Here is an 11,374-nt window from a genome sequence, read left to right as displayed (position 1 = left end):
ATGCATGCGTCCCCCATCCTGAACCCCCCTCCCACCTCGCTCTCCATCCTGTCTGTCAAGCTAAGTCTATGAGTGGGTGTTTAGGGTTCATTTTGCTGTGAGGAAGTTGACATGGGCAAGATCAAAGTCATCTAGTGGTTTCCCACCAGATGTAAGGAATTAGTAAGGAATTAGGCAACCCGCAAAGCAAGTCCAAAACAGACACCTTTTCCCAGTGTCTGGCCCCTGTAAACATGGTCCTCTGTCTGGCTCCAGAACCTTCTATGATGATGTTTTTCTTTTGATCGTCCTCCTTCAGAGCAAGTGTGGAGGACTGATCTCTGCACATCCTGCCTCTTCTGGCATGCCTCCTTAGCTCCTCCAGGGAGCTCCAGCCCCTCCTGGCCACACAAGGGCCACCTGGCTCAGGAGAATGGGGTGTGAGAACTGGCATCCTCAACCCCAGGTCACCCTGAGGGTTGAGCCCAGGAAAGTTGGAGCCCCCTTTGGAACTTCTGGGTTTACGTGGTTGGAATTTGTGAACTGGGTAAGGGGAGGGTGGAACCCCAGAATGGTCTCCTGAGTGAGGTCTCACTAAATCACCTGTAGGGAGATAAACTGAGAGACGAATCCAGTAGGAAGCCTAGATGGGGAAACCCCAGGTTCTCTTTTTAATAAATGAATGAACAAGTGCCACTTGAAGGGCTTGGAACTTCAATCAAACCTGATAATGAATAGTTGGTTTTTGCCTTGAGGTATGGTGTACATACAGTAGAGCACATGGATCTGTAGTGTACAGCTTGATGCCTCCTTATTTGTGAACACGCCTGTATAACCCGTTTTCCAGCACGTCCGCAGTCTTCCTGGTGCCCCTTGCCAGTCTCTACCCCATCCCATGGGGTAACCACTGTTTGATCTCTGTCACTAAAGTTGGCTTTGCTTCTTCTTGAACTTCTGTTGGTGCATGCACACAGTATGTGTTTTTGTGTGTGTGTAGCTTCTAACAAATATCTGTTGTGTACAAGTGTTCATTTTCTGTGCTGGGGAGTATTCCACATGTGAATCTGCCACAAATTTTGTATCCATTCTGTTGTTGATTGGTATTGGCTTGTTTCTAGTTTGGGGCCCCTAACTCGGGGTCACTTGAAAAGAATGAGGGATTTATTGTCTCAGGTGACCAAATAACCAGGAAGGCTGGCAAAGAAGCTGGCTTCAGGAACACTTGGATACAGCAGCTCTATCTTTTTTCCTCCCTCTCCTCTGCTTCCCAGCTTTTCTCTGCCTAAACTCTAATCTCACTGACCTTTTTTCTTAACATTGTAGGTGGAAGGTGGGGAGTTGTTGAGGAGTTGATCAATAACCAGCTCTGGACTCACCTCCATCTGGAAATTCTGTGACCAGGAAAGGCCTCTTTCTCCTGAGATTTTGTCTGAAAATCCCCAGGGAGGGTTCTAAGACAATAAATCCCCCATTCTTTTCAGGTGACCCCAAGTTAGGTTTCTGTCACTTGCTCCCGTGACAGTTCTGACAAATATACCACATATGAACCTTAGGTTCAGACCAAAGGCCTTTGAGGGACTCCCCTAATCTTTTTCAGGCTCATCTACTTGGTTGCTCTCTTTGCACCAAAACATCACAAGGATATTCTTTGAAGCCGAGGTCAGTGTGCACTTGTTAAGCACACGGCTGGTGTGCCCCAGCCCTGGGGGGAGCTCTGGTGCATGGAGGCAGGTGGATAGCCTGGCCCCTGACCTTGAACTCTGCACTGCCTTACACAATTTCTCATAATTGCTCTCTGAATTATGCTCCTTTCCTTGGCATGGTATTGACAAACTGAAGATTTGATAGATTCTCTCCAGGTCATCTATTTTAAGGTATCACCAGTTAATGCAGGAAAGAAATGATGTTTGGTTTTTAAGTGATTGAACTCTAGCCACATTTATTTTCAGCAACATGACCAGAGACCTGAGTTGCTGCCCTGTCCTGAGCTGGGGGTGGACTTTCTGGCCCCAGGAAGACCAGCCCTGTCTGACTGCTGCCTTCCTAGGTGGTCCCTGACAGCCTGACACTGTGTTTTACCAGGAGCAACGGGTGTGTAGTGAGAGAGTGAGACACCTTGATTGAAACCATGACCAAACCATGACAGAGTTCTGTCTGTCTGCTCCCGAGTGCCTGTGGGACACCCTGATGGTCCATTACACCAGCTGCCCAACACGCTCCGTGAAAGGGGGACGGCTGACGCTGGCTGTGACAGGCTGCATCATTTGGCCACAATTCTTTCTCTCTCCCCATATTCACACCCTTTGTTGCATTTCTCAGCTGGAGAGTGATACCCATCCCTTGACCCTCAACTTGTCATGTAACTGGCTTTGTCCAGTGAAATATCCGTGGGTGAGATACCTCTGAGGCTTGCATAAAATGCTCTCTTGAGAACACACCTAGGCCAGCCTGGAACAGAACCACATGGAACAGAACAGTCAGCCCAGTCCTCCTGGCCAAGACCAGTCTTTGTCAGCCAGTACCTAACCCAGCTCCAAATATGTAAGTTAATCCCAACTGAGGCCAGAAGAACCACCCAGCTGAGCCCAGACTGGCTCATGAACTGTTTAAATGTTATGGTTTAAAGCCACTAGGTTCAGGAGTAGCAACATATAGCTCACACATCTGCTATAATGCAGAGATTGTCAAACCAGATGCATGCAGATTAGCAGGTGGATAAATATGCTGAACCACTGAAAGATCCACTGAGTTAAGATATTTGAAGTGAAAAGAGTATTTTGAGAATTGCATTTTAGAGCCTGTAGTCACTGAAGTAAATGGTAACCACTTGTTATCAGGTAGAGGAATGTACTTCAAGGAAAGATAAAATTGAATTGTAGTTAACTTAATTGATATGTCAGGGAGAACTGCCAAGTCATTTAGAAAACAATTTTACTTGTTACATGAAATATTTTTTCCATAAAAATGTTTGTCTTTCCTTTGTTGTTTTAACCCTAACTCCTCCATTTCTAGTGGCCTCTTCTCTACCAGGGGGTACACAGTGCCTTAAGCATGTCTTGGGGATCTTGGGTAAGAAAAGAAATAGGAAAACTAACTCAGATTAAAATGTGGCAAATTTCTGCACATTGGGGCACTGGAATGAGAGCGGAACTTGAAGCAGACTTTTAAATGTTTCTACTCATGGATGGAGGAATGGCTAAAAAAAGATGTGGTACGTATACACGATGGAATGCTACTCAGACATTATAAGGAACGAAAGTGGGTCATTTGTAGAGTCGTGGATGGACCTAGAGACTGTCATACACAATAAAGTAAATCAGAAAGAGAAAAACAAATATAGTCTGTTACCACATATGCTTAGAATCTAGGAAGATGGTACAGATGAGCCTATTTGCCAAACAAAAGTAGACACAGACATAGAAAAAATGTATGGATACCAAGATGGGGGAAGGGGGGTGTGGGACGGATTGGTAGAGGAGGACTGACGTGTATACATGGCCATGCACGGGGCAGAGAACTGGCGAACCCTGCTATGTAACGCGGGGACTCTGCTCGACGCCCTGTGGTCACCCAGAAGGGAGGGGATGTTTGTGCACATGCAGCTGATTCACTTCACCATATAGTAGGAAGTAGCACAATGCTGTGAAGCAGCTGTACCCCAATAAAAATGTACCTCTCCCATTAGAGGAAGAGGGGACCTCAGGGGACCCAAAGAGCCAGCTGTGGCCATGGTAGCATGTCCTTGAGGTTCCTACTTAATCTAATACAGACATACCTCAGAGACACTGGGTTTGGGTCCAGACCATGGCCGTAAAGCAAGTCACACACATTTTTTTGTTGTTGTTTTTCGGTGCGTAAAAGTTATGTTTACACTATAGTGCAGCCTGCTAGACATGCAAGAGCAGTATGTCTGAGAAAACAGCATGCATGCCTTAATTTAAAAATACTGTATTGTTAAAATACGCTGCCCACCACCTAAGCCTTCAGCAAGTCATGATCTTTCTGCTGGTGGAGGCTTGAAATATTGGGAGAATTACCAGCATGTGACACACAGACGCAAGGTGAGCAAATGTAGTTAGAAAATGGCACTGATAGACTTGCAGGAGGCAGGATCATCGCAAACCTACCATTTGTTTTAAAAAAAATGGTATCTGAGAAGCACAAAAGTGAAGTGCAATAAGACGAGATAGACCTGTAAATTTTTGTGAAATCTGCCAGTGATTCCAGATTGGTGGTACCCTAACAGCCTTGCAGAAACCAAATCTTTTCTGGAAAGCACACTTTTTTTTTTTTTTAATTGAAGTATAGTTGTTTTACAACGTCATGTTAATTTCTGTTATACAGCAAAGTGATTCAGTTAAATGTATAGAAACATCCTTCTTTATATTGTTTTCCATTATGGTTTATCACTGGATATTGAGTATATTAATAGTTCCCTGTGTTATAGACTAAGACCTTGTTGTTCATCCATTCTCTAGATAACAGTTTGCATCTGCTCATCCCAGCCTCCCACTCTATCCCTCCCCCAACCTCCTCTGTTCTCTGTGTCCAAGAAGCTGTTTCTGTTTTGTAGATAGGTTCATTTGGGTCATATTTTATATTCCATGTATAAGTGATACATTTTGGTATTTGTCTTGTTCTGACTTAATTCATTTAGTATGATACTCTCTAGTTGCCTCCATGTTGCTGCAAATGGCATTATTTTGTTCTTTTTTATGGCTGAGTAATATTCCATTGAATATGTATATGTACCACATCTTTATCCATTTGTCTGTTGATGTACATTTAGGTGGTTTCTTTATCTTGGTTGAATCTTGTGAATAGATTTATCTTGTGAATAGTGCTACTGTCAACAGAGGGGTGCACGTATCTTTTTGAATTGTAGTTTTGTCTGGATGTATGCCCAGGAGTGACATTGTTGGAACTTATGGTAATTCTGTGTTTAGTTTTGTGAGGAACCTCCATACTGTTTTGCACAGTGGCTGCACCAACTTACCAATAGTTAGGAAGGTTCCCTTTTTCACAACACCCTCTCCAGCTTTTGTTATTTGTAGGCTTTTTAATAATGGCCATTCTGACTGGTGTGGAGAACACATTTTAAATGCAGATGTTAAAGATTCTCACAGATAAAAATTGCAAAGAACATGAGCTCACAATTTAAAACCACCGAACAACACAAGGAAACAAGCCACCATGAGCAAGAGTTATTAGAAACAACAGATTGAAGGATCAGATTCCCGCAAATGGGAACTATTGTAATCATGATACCAAGTACAAAAGTAGGAAGTTTAGCACGTTTGAAGAATGAAAAGATTGAAAGTATGGTGTGAAGCAAAGAACAGCTACCAAAACTGACCAGTTTGCAAAAGAACTAAATAAAGTTTCCATAAATGAAATGTAAAACTCAAAAGAAGGGGCACATGGCAGAGTGAGGCACTGCTGCAGTGAGAATTTGTGAACTAGAAAGTAGGTGGGAATTGACCCCACTGCCTAGGAGACTTAGTCTTTGTCATGAAGAGGATGGATCTCAGTTCCTGGGAGGAAGGATGGTGTCTGGACCCAGCCTGGTGGTGTCCTGTTCCCTGAAGTGAGGTGGGCAGATGGAAAAGCATCAGCCTTCACTTTCTCTATTAGAGAGGACAGGAGTCATGGAGACAGAAAAACGGGGTGGGGGGGATGTCTATTCTGGTAGACACAACACAGTAGTAAAATAAGCTATGTCAGAGAGGACCACCTAGAGTCACAGAACGCTTCAGAAGACAGTCACCATTGATTTTGCTCAGGACTCAACCATTTGGGCAGGGCTGGGTAGGGACAGCTGGCCTCTACTTCCCATAGCGTTTATTGAGTTACTTAACTGGGGGCTAACAGTTAGCTTTCAGAGTGCCCCACCCCCCCGCCGCCGCCCCCGGCTGGCTAGTTGCTTCTGACTGTCAGCTAGGAGACATGGGTCTCGCCAACAGTTATGTGGGTTTGCTCACAAGTTGGTGGCCGAGTCCCTGGAGAGAAGGCAGTTGTGCGTGGCATTTTTGTTATCAGGCTTCTGAAGCCATACGGTGTCACTTTGGCTACACTCTATTCATTGAAGCCGTCACAAAGATCTGCCCTGGTTCAAGGAGTGGGGGGAGTGGGGAGGTTCTCCAAGAGCATGTGGGGTGAGAGATGGCTACTGCACCATCTTTGGGAAATGCAGTCTGCCACAGGTGAGGCCAGTCCAGGACCAGGTGATGATTGGAGACCTAGGCAGGTGACCCAGCCTGCTGCCATCGTTGGCCTGGGATCTGGTGGCAGAATTACCACCCTGAAGCAGGTAGTAGACACGGCAGGGCCAAACCTGGGAAATTCTTAGCAGATGGCACAATATAGTGGCTAACAGTACCAATTCTAGAGCCTATGTCTGAGCCCTGGCTTCACCAACGAGGAGGTTATAATCTTAGACAAAGAACCCAGCCCCTCTTTGCCTCAGTTTCCCCATCAGTTTCATGGAGCATGACACGACTTAGCTGACAGGTGTGTTGTGAGACTTCAGCAAGTTTATGCAGTTAAAGGGCTTAGAACAGTGCCTGGTGCCCATGAAGTGCTATCCAAGGATAAGCTAATACTGTTAATAGGCTGCCTCCCAGAAAAGCACTAAGAACAAAACAGGAAGCCAAACAGCCAAATGGTGTGTATCGGAGCTCCGAAGTGAGGAGAACTTCCAGTAATGAGGACCACCGGTAATGAGAAGGATGCTGCTGGCGGGAGGAGGGGCCTGTGGTGGATCCTTGGTGCCGTGAGGGAGGTGTCCTGGAGCGGACAGAATGGTCTCTCAGCCCTGGCCTGGAGGTCTTGCTGGGCTCAGAGGTAATGCCAAGTTCAAACACTATAAAATTCTCTGCAATGTTGTTTGAGCAGTAAAAATAGTCAGGAGTCCTGAGGCTACTTAGAAATAGAACAACTGTTTTCTTTTTAATGAGCCGCCATACGCCATGTTTAATTAAAACTGCAGGAGCATGCAGGAACGTGGACCCAAGGATCGAGGAGGGCTGTGGCTGTAGGCCTTTGTTTGTCAGGGCTGGTGAGAGGGCGACCCTCAGGGGCTGGGGACAGCCACACCCCTACCCCCAGCTCCTTCCATGCAGGCCCTGTGGCTGCCTTCAGGTTCCTCATGGGCCCTCATGATTGTTTTCACCCTCATCATCCCAGTGAAGAGTCACGCTCCACCTGCTTCAAATATCCGTGGGGCAAATAGAGCAGATTCCATCTCTGAGCCTCGGTTTCCCCACCTGGAAAGTGGTGAGGATAAGCGAGTCCTCCTTCACTGGGCTGTCACTAGATCAGGCAAGGTACATGCAGAAATGCTGGACATGTGTCCACTCCCGCCCTCTGGGCATCGCTGGTGGATTGAGGTGGATCTCGATGCTTTCAAGGTTACGGGTGTCGAATCCCAAGTCATGTCCCGGTGAGGTGCTCCTTGATTAGGGGATTCCGAAGTCAAATAAGTTTGGAAAGCTCTGTGCTGTCCATATGCTCCTCCCCACTTGCAGGGTTTCAGTGCCTGTGGGTATTATACAGGTTCTGAGAAGTCCTGGTATAAGCAATCCTGCCATGTGTCATGTTTTCTAAAATTTCTCACCATGGAAACTCTGTTTCATACAAATTTTTCTTTACTTGTTTCACCCATTAGCATCACAGAGCACAGTCTCTAGGAAACACCAGGGTGGCAGAAATCACACGTGCAAAATCCTTAATTTCTCTGAACTCTCTCATCTGAAAACTGAGGGTAATTAACACCCACCTTGTAGGTTGCTAAGAAGATTAGAGGCAGCGTACACAAAACACCTAGCCCAGGGCCAGGCACACAGTCGATGAGCAATGAGTTAAAGCCACTCTGGCTTGGGCAGGGCCACAGGCACAGGGAATGATACTGAGGGATGAAGATACTAAAGGTGGGAACCGAGGCAGGCGCTTGACCTTGAAGGGCCAGACCAGCGCAGGGGTCCCACATGGGAATTGTTCTAGCACAAGGGGCACAGCTGGGTTTGCAGGAGAGGAGCATGTGGGCTTGCGTGGGGCTCGGGGGACGACTGGGGTGGGTTAGTGGATCATTTGTTAGTGCCTTAATTCCCCAAATGTTTATTGAGCACCTATTGCATGTATACCAGGCGCTCTTAGCCAGAGAGGATGTGTCAGTTAACACAGTGAAGCTCCTGCCCTCCTGGAGTTCACGCTGTCAGCCAATAAGCAGACTAATAATATTTTAGGTGATGATAACTGCTACAAAAAATAAAGCAATGTGGAGGGGTAGAAAGACAGATGGGTCTTATTTTAAGGTGGTCAGAGAAAGCCTCTGTGAGGAGGTGATATGAGAAGAAAGTGGAAAGAAGCATGTGATTTCAGACTCACCGACTCATCATCGTCACTGTGGTCATCGGTAACATCATCATGCCAAGTTCCCCACCCATCTCCTTACCTTCACTGGTTGGCCGCAGTTCAGTCTCCCAGTCGTGTCTGACTCTTTGCGACCCCATGGATTGCAGCACTCCAGGCTTCCCTGTCCATCATCAACTCCCAGAGCTTGCTCACACCCATGTCCACTGAGTCGGTGATGCCATCCAACCATCTCATCCTCTGTCATCTCCTTCAACCTTTCCCAGCAACAGGGTCTTTTCCAGTGAGGCAGCTCTTCACATCAGTGGCCAAAGTATTGGAGCTTCGGCTTCAGCAGGAGTCCTTCCAATGAATATTCAGGACTGATTTTCTTCAGGATGGACTGGTTGGATCTCCCTGCAGTCCCAGGGACTCTCCAGAGTCTTCTCCAAACCACAGTTCAAAAGCATCAATTCTTCGCTGCTGCCAGTGCCTCTGAGAGGTTTTGCCTCCTGAGGGTGCAGTTCCAAGAATGTCCACAAGGTGGAGTAGTGACACTAACCCGGTCCAGGGACTGTGAATTCGTAGATGAATCCAGAAGGTGTGTGCTCAGTTGCCCAGTCGTGTCTGACTCTTTGCCACCCCATGAGTAGCCTGCCAAGCTCCTCTGTTTATGGGATTTTTCCAGCAACAGTACTGGAGTGGGTTGCCATTTCCTCCTCCAGGGGATATTCCTGACCCAGGGATTAAGCCCACGTCTCCTGCATCTCCTCTATTAGCAGGCAGAGACCCCCGCCAAAGGATCCAGTCAAGGTCGAGAGTAGTCTCAACTATAGGGGTGTCTGCAGCCACAGGAAGCCCACATAATTGGGTTGTGAACTTGACTGAGGGGCTTCCCAGGTGGTGCAGAGGTAAAGAATCCACCAGCCATTGGAGGAGACACAGGAGACATAGGTTCGATCCCTGGGTTGGGAATATCTTCTGGAGGAGGAAATGGGAAATCCCGTGGACAGAGGATCCTGGCAGGCGACAGTCCATGGGGTCCCAAAGAGTCAAACACAACTGAGTAGACGCACACTGTCCGCGGTGCTGAACGTGACCCACGGTGCGCTGGGGGTCTCCGGCTATCTGCCCCCTAGTGGCTAGAAGCTCTGGGGCGGGAAAGGAAAGCCTCCAGGAACGTGTAGTGAGCTGAGTGAGGGAGGAGCTGACAGGCCCCCATCACGGGCTCCAGGGAGCCCCGGGGCTGGGGTTGGCACGGCCACCAGGAGAGCAGTTCCAGCTGGGACTTTTTCTCTTCGCGGCGAGGCGCAGCAGTGGGGGATTTAAGGCTCCATCTGCCTCTTGCTGTGAGGAAGGCAGGGGAGGACGCGGGAAGCTGGCTCTGAAAGCTGAGCCCTGCGTTAGCACAGCCAGTCTGGAGAGAGTGTAACCACCTATCTGTGTGATCTGTGCCCATTTAGCTGCTCTTACTAAATCCATCTTGGCGCTGGGAGAGGGCAGCTGTGAGCTGGCTCGCTGCCGGCCCCGGTTTATGGGGAGAAGGGGAGTTGCTAAGACCCCAACCCTGCTCATCATCCCCTGGGCAGTAGCTGCTGGACCAGACCGGGGAGCAAACCTGCCACGACCCCCTGTTTGGAGTCTTCTCTCAGTGCTGGCTGAAAGGGGCAAGCTGGCATGCTCCTCTGGGTGGTCCTCTGCCAGGACCTGCCTCTTCCTCCCCAGCAGGAGGACTGACTGCCCTCCCAGATGCATTCCAGCGAGGCGGAATTCCAGGATGTCCAGTGTCCCTAGCACTTGCTCCCAATAACATGTGAATAGGTGTGCACAGTTCTCTCCAGGGACTCCCAGGTAGGGAGAGCAGCATCTTCTCCGTGAGGTTCTTTGCTTTTCTCTGGGAGGAGAAAACCCATTTCCCATGACTCTGGGGTTTCACTAACCTGTGTATGTGTGGCTGAGGCTCTGGGTGTACCTCCACCTGTGCCCTGACTCTCTCCATCTGCAATGGGGCAAATAACACTTACCGGTAGGGTCATCTGGTCAACGCAGGATAATACGTCTAACAGCAGCTGGCACCCCATCAGAGTTCAATAAATAGTGTGTGTTTTATGTCTAAATAGCCTCAAACATGGAGAAGGAAGTGGCAACCCACTCCAGTATTCTTGCCTGGACAATCCCATGGACAGAGAAGCCTGGTGGGCCACAGACCATAAGGTCGCAAAGAGCCAGACACCACTGAAGCACAGAAAAGCCGTATTTGGTGCATTCCTCCTTTTGTTTCCTGCAAGAAACATTTGCAAACATTCTCATTGTAGCAGAGTCAAGCACTGCTTCAATATCTGAAGTAGAGTACAAATATCTTTCCTGACCACCTGCTGTATGGACCCCCTACCCCTCAACCCTACCCACCCCACACACAACATTCCTTAGAGGTAACTTCTGTGTAAGTTTGGTGTTTACCTTTCCAGACTTTAAAAATATACACTTGTCAGCACTGTTTATAGTTGCCAGGACATGGAAGCAACCTAGATGCCCATCAGCAGATGAATGGATAAGGAAGCTGTGGTACATATACACCATGGAATATTACTCAGCCATTAAAAAGAATTCATTTGAATCAGTTCTAATGAGATGGATGAAACTGGAGCCCATTATACAGAGTGAAGTAAGCCAGAAAGATAAAACCAATACAGTATACTAACGCATATATATGGAATTTTAAAAGATGGTAACGATAACCCTATGTGCAGTACAGAAAAAGAGACACAGATGTACAGAACAGACTTTTGGACTCTGTGGGAGAAGGCCAGGGTGGGATGTTCTGAGAGAATAACACTGAAACAAGTATACTATCAAGTGTGAAACAGATCACCAGCCCAGGTTGGATGCATGAGACAAGTGCTCAGGGCTGGTGCACTGGGATGACCCAGAGGGATGAGATGGAGAGGGAGGTGGGAGGGGGGATCGGGATGGGGAACTCATGTAAATCCATGGCTGATTCATGTCAATGTATAGCAAAAACCACTACAATATTGTAAAGTAATTA

At 47.6% G+C, this 11,374-nt stretch overlaps 1 long non-coding RNA gene across 1 annotated transcript; it reads right to left on the bottom strand.

Moving 5' to 3' along the window:
- Window positions 1-3,184: 3,184 nt before the first annotated feature.
- Window positions 3,185-11,038, bottom strand: LOC122697736. The gene is made up of 3 exons (XR_006342162.1): window positions 11,027-11,038; window positions 4,846-4,849; window positions 3,185-3,320 (listed from the first exon to the last, which is right to left on the bottom strand). It is a non-coding gene; the product is annotated as an uncharacterized LOC122697736 (long non-coding RNA).
- Between the last annotated feature and the right edge of the window lie 336 nt (window positions 11,039-11,374).

This window comes from Cervus elaphus, chromosome 7, assembly GCF_910594005.1.
Source record: "Cervus elaphus chromosome 7, mCerEla1.1, whole genome shotgun sequence".
In the NCBI taxonomy this organism is placed as follows: Eukaryota; Metazoa; Chordata; class Mammalia; order Artiodactyla; family Cervidae; genus Cervus; species Cervus elaphus.
Note: the sequence above shows the minus strand (reverse complement) of the source record. Positions and strands in the feature narration are given on the sequence as shown.